Source organism: Chionomys nivalis, chromosome X (assembly GCF_950005125.1).
Source record: "Chionomys nivalis chromosome X, mChiNiv1.1, whole genome shotgun sequence".
Taxonomy (NCBI): domain Eukaryota; kingdom Metazoa; phylum Chordata; class Mammalia; order Rodentia; family Cricetidae; genus Chionomys; species Chionomys nivalis.
The window spans coordinates 72,608,779-72,619,860 of NC_080112.1; the positions used below are offsets into that span (position 1 = coordinate 72,608,779).

Below are 11,082 nucleotides of genomic sequence, written 5' to 3' on the forward strand. Positions count from 1 at the left end.
TATGAAACCAGTAGGTATGCAAAGCAACTTTGAATCCAAGTATGTACCTCTACGAAAATTTACTTCTATTTTATGGATGCATGAGTATAATCTATCAGGTACTAGGTATTAACATGCTGTGTACTTATAATGATTTCAGCTTCCCGTTTGTCTCCTCTAGTGTTTGCTTACAGAATGGTTAAGTAATCTGGAGGAGTGCTGTGCTCCTGACATGTGGTGTTTAATTAAAGTTCAGAATTCATTTAAAGATTTTTTTTTTTTGAAATGTACATCTGTGTTTTGCCTAAACGTGTGTCTGTGTGAGGATTCAGATTCCCTGGAACTGAAGTTACAGACAGCTGTGGGCTGCCATGTGGGTGCTGGGAATTGAACCTGGGTCTTTTGGAAAAGCAACCAGTGCTCCAGCCCCCAGAATTCCCTTTTGCCCTTGGTAATATTGAGGCCACAATAGCAGCAAGATTTTTTTTTTCTATATCCTTTAGGTTCATAAGTGATATAGGTTGCTTGTGTATTCCCCATCCCCCATTCCTGACTTTTACCCTCAGAGTTGCAGGTTTTCCTTGATCTTCCTGGTTTCTAAGGGGAAATGCAGAAGAGGAAGTTACCTGGTTCCTGCAGGCCAGAGCCTTCCTGTGACCTTTCCTCCCAAAGGACAGAATAAAAAAAAAAAAAAGACTATTGCCTTCCCTATCCTTTTAAGGCAAAATCTCTAGACTAGCTTTGGCATCTGGGTGGCTTTAAGGAATATTTCCTCTGTCTTGGGATGCCTACCCGACAACTTCCTAGAGTTTCCAGGGACTTCTCCAGGGACTTCTCCAGTGGGTGGTGGCCTCCATTTGTGGACCCCATGGTATCCAATACTGGGCAGCCACTGCCTTCTCCAGGGGGACCAAGTGGATCTTGTCTGGTTTAGCTCAATTGTCCCTAAAGCAAGGAGGGCAGGATCCCTGTGCAAGGTCCCTAGAGCTCCTGAGCACCCTGCAGTGCACAGGGGCACTGGCCAGGCCTTTTCTATTCTGTACCCTCAGGTTCCCAGGAACAGGGGTGAGGATGAGATGTTTCTGCCTTTTTTGTTTTTTGTTTGTTTTTGTTTTTGTTTTTCGAGACAGGGTTTCTCTGTGGCTTTGGAGCCTGTCCTGGAACTAGCTCTGTAGACCAGGCTGGCCTCGAACTCACAGAGATCCGCCTGCCTCTGCCTCCCAAGTGCTGGGATTAAAGGCGTGCGCCACCACCGCCTGGCAGTTTCTGCCTTTTAATAGGAAGCATTATGTCTTTTGTCATTTTTCCCTAGAAGATGTAGGTGGATAGGTCAGGACATGAAGAGACACAGGGGCAAGGGAAGGCAGTGCCACTGTGGCTGGTGAGCATTCTTATCTCCCTAGTGAACGGAACATTCCTATTTTGCCGGGCTGAAAATCCCAGCCTCATCTACGGTCATCTACAGCCTTGCGGTCAGAATCTGAGTCTCTCTCTTGCAATCTACTAGTCTTTTCACCTGCCCAGTATCTACCTGACAGCTGTTTACTGGAGCTTAACCCTTTCCCCCGACTCACTGGAACAAGCCACTGGAGCTCAGACGGAGCCTTGCGAGTAGACTCAATTTAATTCTACTAGTAGCTCCGTTTCAAAATGACCAATAGTACCATGTGGACACCTTCAATGGGATATGAACACTGGAAATTCTTGGGTTCTGGGAAGAATTCAGATCTTTTCATACCTATCCAGTTTAGCTAGGGAGTGGGTAAGATTTGACTAAGACAACATGACAAGCAGCAACAGTGGACAGCAACAGAGACACATCAGCAAGTCCCAGAATCTTCCCACATGGTCTTAGCCGGGTGGGAGGGCCAGATAGCAAGCCAAAATGAGTCTGAGCATATCTTGTTATGCCTCTCAAGTCAGGGTCATATACCTCCATGATATGCTAAGTATTTATTTTCCTCTAAATTAAACTTGAGGTATCTCCCTGGAGCCCTGTCTTGATAGAGCTCCAGAATCCGTGGCTGGGGAAGATACCCTTATGACTCTTGACCGACTCGGTTCCCCTTTAGTTTTACGGGATAGCCACTACCTACAAAAGCCTTTACCCAGAAACTTTCTCTGTGGTGCGCCAGTCCAACACAACACACGAGGGACAGTACAAAACCAGCACAGAGACACATGACACATGCACGAAGTTACAGAATCAGTTTGTATGACTTTAAGAGAAAAGACAACTGCAGGCCTATATAATACACACTCACCAGCTCAACCAGTGGGCAGGGAAAAAGACAAGACAACTGAAAACCCAAACAGCAAAAACAACTAGGCAGGCATCGGTGCCAAAGCTCCATGGGGTCATGCTGTAAGCAAGAGGTCCTTCTTGTGGCCTGTCTGCACAGTGGATGCCAGCTATGGAGGTCTTCTAGTGAACCAGGCGCTTGTTAGCTGTCTCATAGAGAGGTAGACATCAGGGTGCTGTACCAATCTGAGTGCATCGCGCTGAAAACCTGGAAGGAGACAGTAATGGAAAATGTCGCCATCATTACTAATTCAATTTGTATTAAAATGCAAGCTACAACATGCAATTATAATAATCCACTATAATGCACAAGCTAGTACCTCAGTATCAACTGCAAATGCAAGACTATGGTGTTAGCTGTCTACTATTAGAACAAATAACTGATATAATCAAGCTAAAAAGAGAAAATGTTCATTTGGCTCACAGTTTCCATAGTTCCAATCCATTGGTTGCTTGTTCCAGTTGATTGGGACTGTGGTGAGGTAGCACAGCATGAAAGGGAGCATTCAACTCGTGGCCAAAAGAATAGAACAGGGTATCACAATCTACTTTCAAACTCACACTTCCAATGCTCCCCTCCCAACTCCCAGCCTTCTTAAAGTTTTCAGCATCTCCCAATAGTGCTGGCTGAAGGAGACTTTGAACTCCTGACCCTCCATTCTCCTTTCCCAAATTCAAAGATTACAGGCATGCGCCACCATGCCTGGCGAGTTGACAAGTTCTTTATAATTACCACTCTTTGTCCAATGTTTAAAGTTTCCAATACAGACTTTAAAATGTTCTTCTGTGAGACAGAGCCTGTAAGGTATCTTTTAGAAAGCATCAGGATATGAATTGGGGGGAAGGAGGGGAGAGATAAAAAAGACTATTTAAAATTGAAGTCTCTACATTAAAGTGAGATTACAAACAACCTTATTTTTAAATTCCAGTGACAAAATAATAGGAAAACAGACAGCAAACATTAAATCAGTAAAAGTGACTTGCTGAAGAAACAATAAGTACTCTATAAACCTCTGAAGTTAAACTGAATTTTTCTATTTCATAAGTGGTACCATTACCATTACAAGGTATCAGCAATCATTCTACGGGGATCTTTGCCTGATGTCACACTACACCAGTAGCACAGATAACAACTATGTTGTGTGTGTGTGCAGCATATATATTTAGTTTAATATATATTTAATAATTTATTTATGTATAAGTCAAGAAGAACACCTCTTATTTTAAGACATGTTAAGATGTCTTACTATACTGAAGGTTTTGGTTTCAGTTATACACCCTACTGGAGATGGTTTCTTCCCCTGATATAGTAACTCCTACCTTTTAGAACTGAGTAACAGCTCTTCAGGAGTGCTGTCAGTTACAAAAACAAGTAACTTCAAAATATTACAACAATATACAAAAGTAGCAAAAACAAATATAGTCTTTGTGAGTTTACTCTGCAACTTAAGGAAGACAGGCCTTGAACATGTAGTGTGCTGTTTTTTAAAAGACAATCACTGGAAGTCATCACAAACAGCAGAATTTCAACCAACTTGAAAGAGAACAGTCTCAACCAATGAGGAAACGATCAACAATTTATCTCAAAGATGAGATGCAACATTCAACATTACAGTTCTTGGAATCCCAAGGAATTTAAAAAGTCAATGTTTTGTATCCCATAGTTCCAAGCTGTGCCTTAAATGCTAGGACTCCAGGTGCAGGAAACAGGTGTGTCAGAAACAGTACAAATTCTAGGGATTCCATGTTTTCTGGAACTCTTCAGTAAGATGCAGTTCTACAGAGGCCTTCTTACTTTCTGCCCCTTCATACCACCCCTAGCGAGTCACATTGGGAGGAGACAGCACAACACTGTAATAAAAAACTAGCAGACCGTCCTGCATCCCAGCATCCCCTACTGTACACTGGACTTCTTGCAGAGTTTGAAAGTCCTTCAGCAACTGCCCACCGCACATGATATCTACCCGATACACTGCAGCAAGGTCCATTTTCCTTCTGAGAAATTTTTCTATATGTCCAATGGTTGTATTTCCTGAGACTCACACAAATTTCATCTGTAGTGATTTCCTATGTTCAATGTCTGCATTAGTGCCCATAGACTCCAGGACATATCAGGTTCATGTGAATTAACATAGGATTCTACAACTCCCTTAGTGTTCTCTTCGCTTGAGGGGCCTGCCTGCGGACAATTTTCATTGTAGAATTCACGCCTTTGCTTTTTTTCTTTTTCCTCTAGACCTGCCACTAATTTGTACACTATGTTTTGTAATTGTGGATCCGACCTCAGGCTATTATGAGGTTTGGCCTCATGCACTACAGTGTTGCACTTTGGACATCTGTTGCTATGTTCAAAATGTTTTATGATGCAGCTTTTACAGAAGCTATGGAGATATTCTGTGATGGTTGTTGCATCTATTAAGTAGCCTTTGCAAATTTAACAGGAGATATAGGGAGTCAGCTGCGAGAGAGGAACGAGGTTCTCCTCCTGGTTGGCACCCTCCCACTCCAGGTTAGGAAGCCTGGATTCTGAGCGGCCTTGAAGCCTTGTCTCACTCCGTGTCAAAGGGCCTTGCCTGGCAACTGAGTGCGCTGTGGCAGTTACAGGAGTTGAGGCCTGGAGTGGGGGTGACAAGGCCTCTGCTCCCTGCACTCTGGCAGCATCCAGGCTGCCCTCTGGGGCCACTTGGTCACCTTCCATGGATGATTGGCCAGAGCACAAACCTGTAGATTAGAGACAAACCAGGACGCGAAACCACACAGGAAGGTGAGACCGAGATGAGGCGAAGCGACCACGATGCAAGGCTAGACCGTGGGTCCAGATGAGATCTCAAGGAGATGAACGTGAGACTCAGAGACTCGGGAGGCTGAGCACGAAGCCAGGGAGAACAGAGCAGATTAAGGATGACAATATGTCCCATGCTAAGACAAAAAGGGCAGAGAGGAAGCAAGCAGAGCAGAGAGGCGCAGGGACGCTAACCCGCAAGCCACTAGGCAAAGGAAAGAGAAGAAGCAGAGCGAGGTAGGCGAGGCAATATGGGGAGCCAATGGAGAAATGTTGTCTAAGCCAATCACAAGTTGCGATGCTCAGGACCAGCGCCAGCCTTTTCAAAGGCTTCTTGCTTCACAGAGGGGAGGTGTACCTATGCGTGTACTTGGCGGGGTGATTGGGAGGGGCACTGGTAGGAGTGAAGGGAGTAGAAGCTGCGGCCTGGATATATTGTATGAGAGAAAAATGAATTAAAAAAAATAATTAAAAAAAAAGCACACTAAAATCGTATTTCTGCCTAAGATTCTGTTTGCCTTAATTTATGCACTCAACACTGAGCTGGATCTCAAGTGATGTTGCATTAGGAATAATAATGATTTCCCGGACTGGAGAGGTGGTTCAGTGGTTAAGAGAACTGGCTGCTCCTTTAGAGGACCTGACTTCAATTCCCAGCACCCACAGGACAGCTTACAGCTGTAACTCTAATTCCAGAACTTTCCCATAGACATGGATGCAGGCGAAACACCAATGCAAATAAATAAATAAACAAACAAATAAATAAATAAATCTTGCCAATTGGTGGTTGCACTTGCCTTTAATCCCAGCACTTGGGAGGCAGAAGCAGGTGGATCTCCGAGTTCAAGGCTAGTCTGGTCACAAGGCAAGTTCCAGGACAACCAGAGCTATTGCACAGAGAGATCCTGTCTTGAATCCCTCCCCCCCATAAATAAATAAATACATAAATAAATAGCTCATTTAAAACACACAAACACACACAATCAAAAAAAATAATGATGGGGAGGGAGGAGAGGGAGTGAGGGAGCGGAAGGGGAATGGGAAGAGGGGAGGAAGTGCAAATTTTTGAATGGAAAAATAAAAAATAAAATATAACAAAATAATGATTTCTAATTGAGCACCAAATATATGCTCCTCTGGAGAATCACATTTATCCAAGATTATTTTTATTAGGGAATATGATATTTCTGTTTTGAAACCTATAAATTTATATATTTTGAAAAATGATATATTGACACAGTATGAAAAGCTAATTGCTGTTTGAGGACTGCCTACATAAGTCTTCTCTTTTTTTTTTTTTTTTTTTTTTGGATTTTCGAGACAGGGTTTCTCCGTAGCTTTTGGTTCCTGTCCTGGAACTAGCTCTTGTAGACCAGGCTGGCCTCGAACTCCCAGAGATCCGCCTGCCTCTGCCTCTCAAGTGCTGGGATTAAAGGCGTGTGCCACCACCGCCCGGCTGCGGCGGTTCTTTTTTTTTTTTTTTTTTTTTACTTATTTATTTATTTTTATTCTTTTTTAATTAAAATTTCCACCTGCTCCCCATTTCCCATTTCCCTCCCCTCCTCCCAAATATTGCCCTCCCCCCACTTCCCTCCCCCTATCCCCACTCCTCTTCTCCTCCCCCCACTCCATTCCCCCTCCCTCTCGTTACTGAAGAGCAGTCCAAATTCCCTGCCCTGCGGGAAGACCAAGGTCCTTCTATCTACGTCCAGAAAGGTGAGCGTCCAAACAGGCTAAGCTCCCACAAAGCCAGTTCATGTATTAGGATCGAAACCTAGTGCCATTGTCCTTGGCTTCTCATCAGTCTTCATTGACCGCCATGCTCAGAGAGTCCGGAATCAACCCATGCTTATTCAGTCCCAGACTAGCTGGCCTTGGTGGGCTCCCAATAAATCAGTTCCACTGTCACAGTGGGTGGGTGCATCCCTCGTGGTCCTGATTTTTTGCTCATGTTCTCCCTCCTTCTGCTCCTCATTTGGACCTTAAGGCGTGTGCCACCACCGCCCGGCTGCGGCGGTTCTTTTTCATTTTTTTTTTTTTTTTTTTTTTTGGTTTTTCGAGACAGGGTTTCTCTGTGATTTTGGAGCCTGTCCTGGAACTAGCTCTTGTAGACCAGGCTGGTCTCGAACTCACAGAGATCCGCCTGCCTCTGCCTCCCAAGTGCTGGGATTAAAGGCGTGCGCCACCACCGCCCGGCTCTTTTTCATTTTTTGAGACAATGTTTTGCTCCGCAGCCCAGGCTAGCCTTGAACTTAAGGTCCACGTGCCTTACCCTCCTGTGCTTTAGGATTGACAGGTATGTGCTACCACACATGACCTTATTTCTTTAATTAGAGCTCTTTTCACTGATTTGTAGGCATTTACTTTTGTTATTAATCATCATTAATATGTCTATCAAATACTTTGTCTCAATGTGTAGGTTTCATTTTTTTGTTATCTTAATTGTGTTCCTGTTTGGTTTTGAGACAGAGTCTAGAAATGTAACCCTGGCTGACCTAGAACTACTAGGCAGTCTTCTATGTCCAGGGTGGTGGGATTAAAGACATGCACCACCAAATGCAGGTGTTTTTGTGTCCTTTGATGTACAGAAATTTGGTTTTGTTTTTAGGGACAGGACTTAATGTAGTCAAAGATCAAATTAAATTGTTGGTCTCTGGCTTCTGTGAACTTTTAGTTTTGCTCTCTGACTTGATATTGTATCTAAGAAATCATCCCCAACTATAATGTTAAGAAGTTCCTCTAGTATTTACTTGTTAGCAATTATGGTTTTAACTGATCTATTTTAGATTTTGATGCGTTTTTAGTTCCTTGTATTTGACACTGTGGGTGTGTGTGATGTCTGTGTGTGCTTCCCTGTTTGTGTGCACTAGAGATTGATATCAGATGTCTTCTTCAATCATATTCCATCTTATTTTTTGAGACAAGGTCCACAACTGAACCCGAAGCTCACAGGTCCAGTGGCGCTGGAAGGCCATTGACTCTGGGATCCACTTATCTCTGCCTCCCCAGCAATGTCATTCCAGATGTGTGGCAATGTGCTCTTATGTGGATTCTAGAGATCTGGATCCAAGTACTGTGCTTTTTTTTTTTTTTTTGTGAGACAGGGTTTCCCTATAGCTTTGGATCTTGTTCTGGAACTAGCTCTTGTAGATCAGGCTGACATTGAATTTACAGATATTCACCTGCCTCTGATTCGCAAGTGCTGGGATTAAAGTTGTGTGCCACCACTGCCTGGCTGAGTTCATTTTTTATATCATGGAAGATAAGGACTCTACCTCAGTCTTTTGTATATGCACAGGCTGCTTAGCCGAAAACCTTTGTTTTTGAAAGCATTCTTTCTTTACCCATTAAGTTGTCTTGGTATCCTAGTTAAAAATTACTTGACCACACACATGAGTGTTAATTTCTGGAATGTTTATGTTAGCTATACTAACTACTTTCAGTGGGAGATCATTTTTTCTGTCCATTCAGTACTTTTTTCAGATATAATATTTTTATTGATTATTTAGAAATTTCACATCATGCATCCCAATCACACTCATTTCTCAGTCTCCCCAGATCTGCTTCCAACCCTTGTGGCCCTCCCCCAAAAAAGAAGAGAAAAACAAAACTAAAGAAAGCAAAAACACAGCTGGGCGGTGGTGGTGCACATCTTTAATCCCAGAACTCGGAAGGAAGGCAGAGGCAGGCATATCTCTGTGTGTTCAAGGCCAACCTGGTCTACAGAGTGAGTTCCAGGACAGGCTCTAAAGCTACAGCAAAACCATGTCTCAAAAAAAAAAAAAAAAAATTAATTAATTAATTTAAAAAAAGAAAAAAAATAAAAGAAAGAAAACAAAAACACGAGTCCAGTTTGTGTTTGTATATACGGTATATATACTGCCTATGCAGTGTATACATTGGAGCAAGGTTAAACTCCCTGTGTCCAGCCCCTTAAAGATAACTGAGTTCTTACCCATTCACACCCCTGTCAGAAGGCCTCAGTTGTGGAGAGCTACACTTCAGCATCCTTATTATACTTTTTAAGAATTCTCTTCGATGGTTTCCTCTCTAGGCTATTACTTTTTGAGGGTGGAGGTGGGGAGGGAGTAGGGGTTGTGACAGAAGCTTTCCATGTCCTTCTTTCTCGACTGTGAGTCTGCAGTCATCGATACCACTGAAGAAGTAGCTTTTTTGCCCTTGACAGTCAGTGTGAGCATATATTATGGACTTGCACGTGGTTTCTGGTGAGCAGCATGGGCCACAGACATTTGCATGGCTTCCCGGAGTCAACATGTGTCAGAGACTTCAGCGTGGTCTGGTGGCAAATATCTCCGTTGTGCCTCTAGCTTTACTCACCACTCCATTCTTCCATCTTTCTTACCTCTCCATTCATCGTAGTTGCATTGGAAACTGCAGTGTGTCACACAGTATAGATATTTTGCCCAAACAGCATTACGTCAGTATTCATGAAAATCAGTGTTTGATCTGTTTCAAGGTTTCTGGTTTCTGAACCACTGGACCAAATACTGGACCGTTGCTGAGACTTGTCTGGACATCCTGCTGTTGCCCAGAGTCAGGGTGATGTTGCAGCAAGGCAGGGCATACAGGTGAAGCTTCCCTGCTAGCTCTTGGCTGCTGCACACTTCCCTGCCCTCAGTGCCTGCCGCGACAGGCTTGCCACGCTCGAGTCTGTGCTTGTAGTAGCTCCATTACCTTGAGCAGCATGGAATGCAGGCACACTAGCTAAATGCCAGGGTCTGGCTGGTGGGTTCGGGGCAGCCATATTCAGTAATGGCATGTTTCCAAGGGAGTTCCAGGCTGCTGCACACCACTTTGTCCTATGTGCCAGCAGCTGGGCACACATGTTGTGCTTGTAGGCTTTGGGCTGCACAGTTACCCCATGCTTTCTGACTCCGAGCAGGGTAAGCAGCCTGCTGCAGTCGCCACTGGTGGGTCTAGGGCCTGTCCTAATCAGTATTGAGATGTTTCTGTAAGCATGACTTTTGTGCTTGCAATCTGCCGACTGAGACATCTTGGCAATGGGTGTACATTTGTCATTCTCTGCTGTTCACGGCTCTCTGTTTTGGCATTTTTTTTCCAGTTTCATGAGTCTACTTTTAAAATGCATCTTCCCATAAGACAAAGCTTTCTTCCCTTTTAGATTGTTCTGGAGCTACTGTGGGCTCAGCCGCATCACTCTCTTTAGAGCCTCCATGGGTCTTTCAGACTCATGGAGCTCCAAGTCAGCCACCTCTCTCTCTTTTATCCTTCAGTGGGAGATTTCTTAAGTTCCCAATGTATCAAGTTTAATGTATAATTGCTGAGCATTCTAAGTTTAATTTTTCCCTCACCTAGATCAAATACTGAATAGGTACTATGCATTGACTATAGCTGATGGAATATTTTTCTTCTCATTCCTCAGAAACCAGAGCTTCATAGCTTCATCAAGTTCTCCCTCAAACCACACTACAAAATAACCTCTCAGCCGGGCAGTGGTGGCTCACACATTTAATCCCATCACTTGAGAGGTAGAGACAGGCAGAGTTTGAATTTGAGGTACGCCTGGTCTACAGAGCAAGTTTCAGGACAGCTAAGACTACACAGAAAAACCCTATCTTGGAAAACCAAAAACCCAAAAACAAAACCAAAAATCCCTCTCTCCTTTCTTTCTCTCTGAGCGTGCATGTGCACGTGCATGTGTTTTTACAAAGCAGGTGGAGAAGGACTCCAGGACCTTCAACATGCTAGGAGGCTCTGGCATTGAACTACACCCCCAGCCCTCATTTCTTTTTTTTCTTTTTTTTTTTTTGGTTTTTTCGAGACAGGGTTTCTCTGTGGCTTTGGAACCTGTCCTGGAACTAGTTCTGTAGACCAGCCTCATTTCTTTACTAACTCTGTCTTCTAATTTCTTGATATATACTTATGCACAATTTTCTGCCAAAACTTTCTGGCTTTCCTTGTGAAAAGATCCTGCAGACATTTATAAAGAGCCAACCTCAAAACCACCATGTGGAACTTCCTTAAGTTTCAAGAATTG

At 43.6% G+C, this 11,082-nt stretch overlaps 1 pseudogene; it reads right to left on the reverse strand.

Moving 5' to 3' along the window:
• Positions 1-1,267: 1,267 nt before the first annotated feature.
• Positions 1,268-6,082, reverse strand: LOC130867319 (polycomb group RING finger protein 6-like; annotated as a pseudogene).
• Between the last annotated feature and the right edge of the window lie 5,000 nt (positions 6,083-11,082).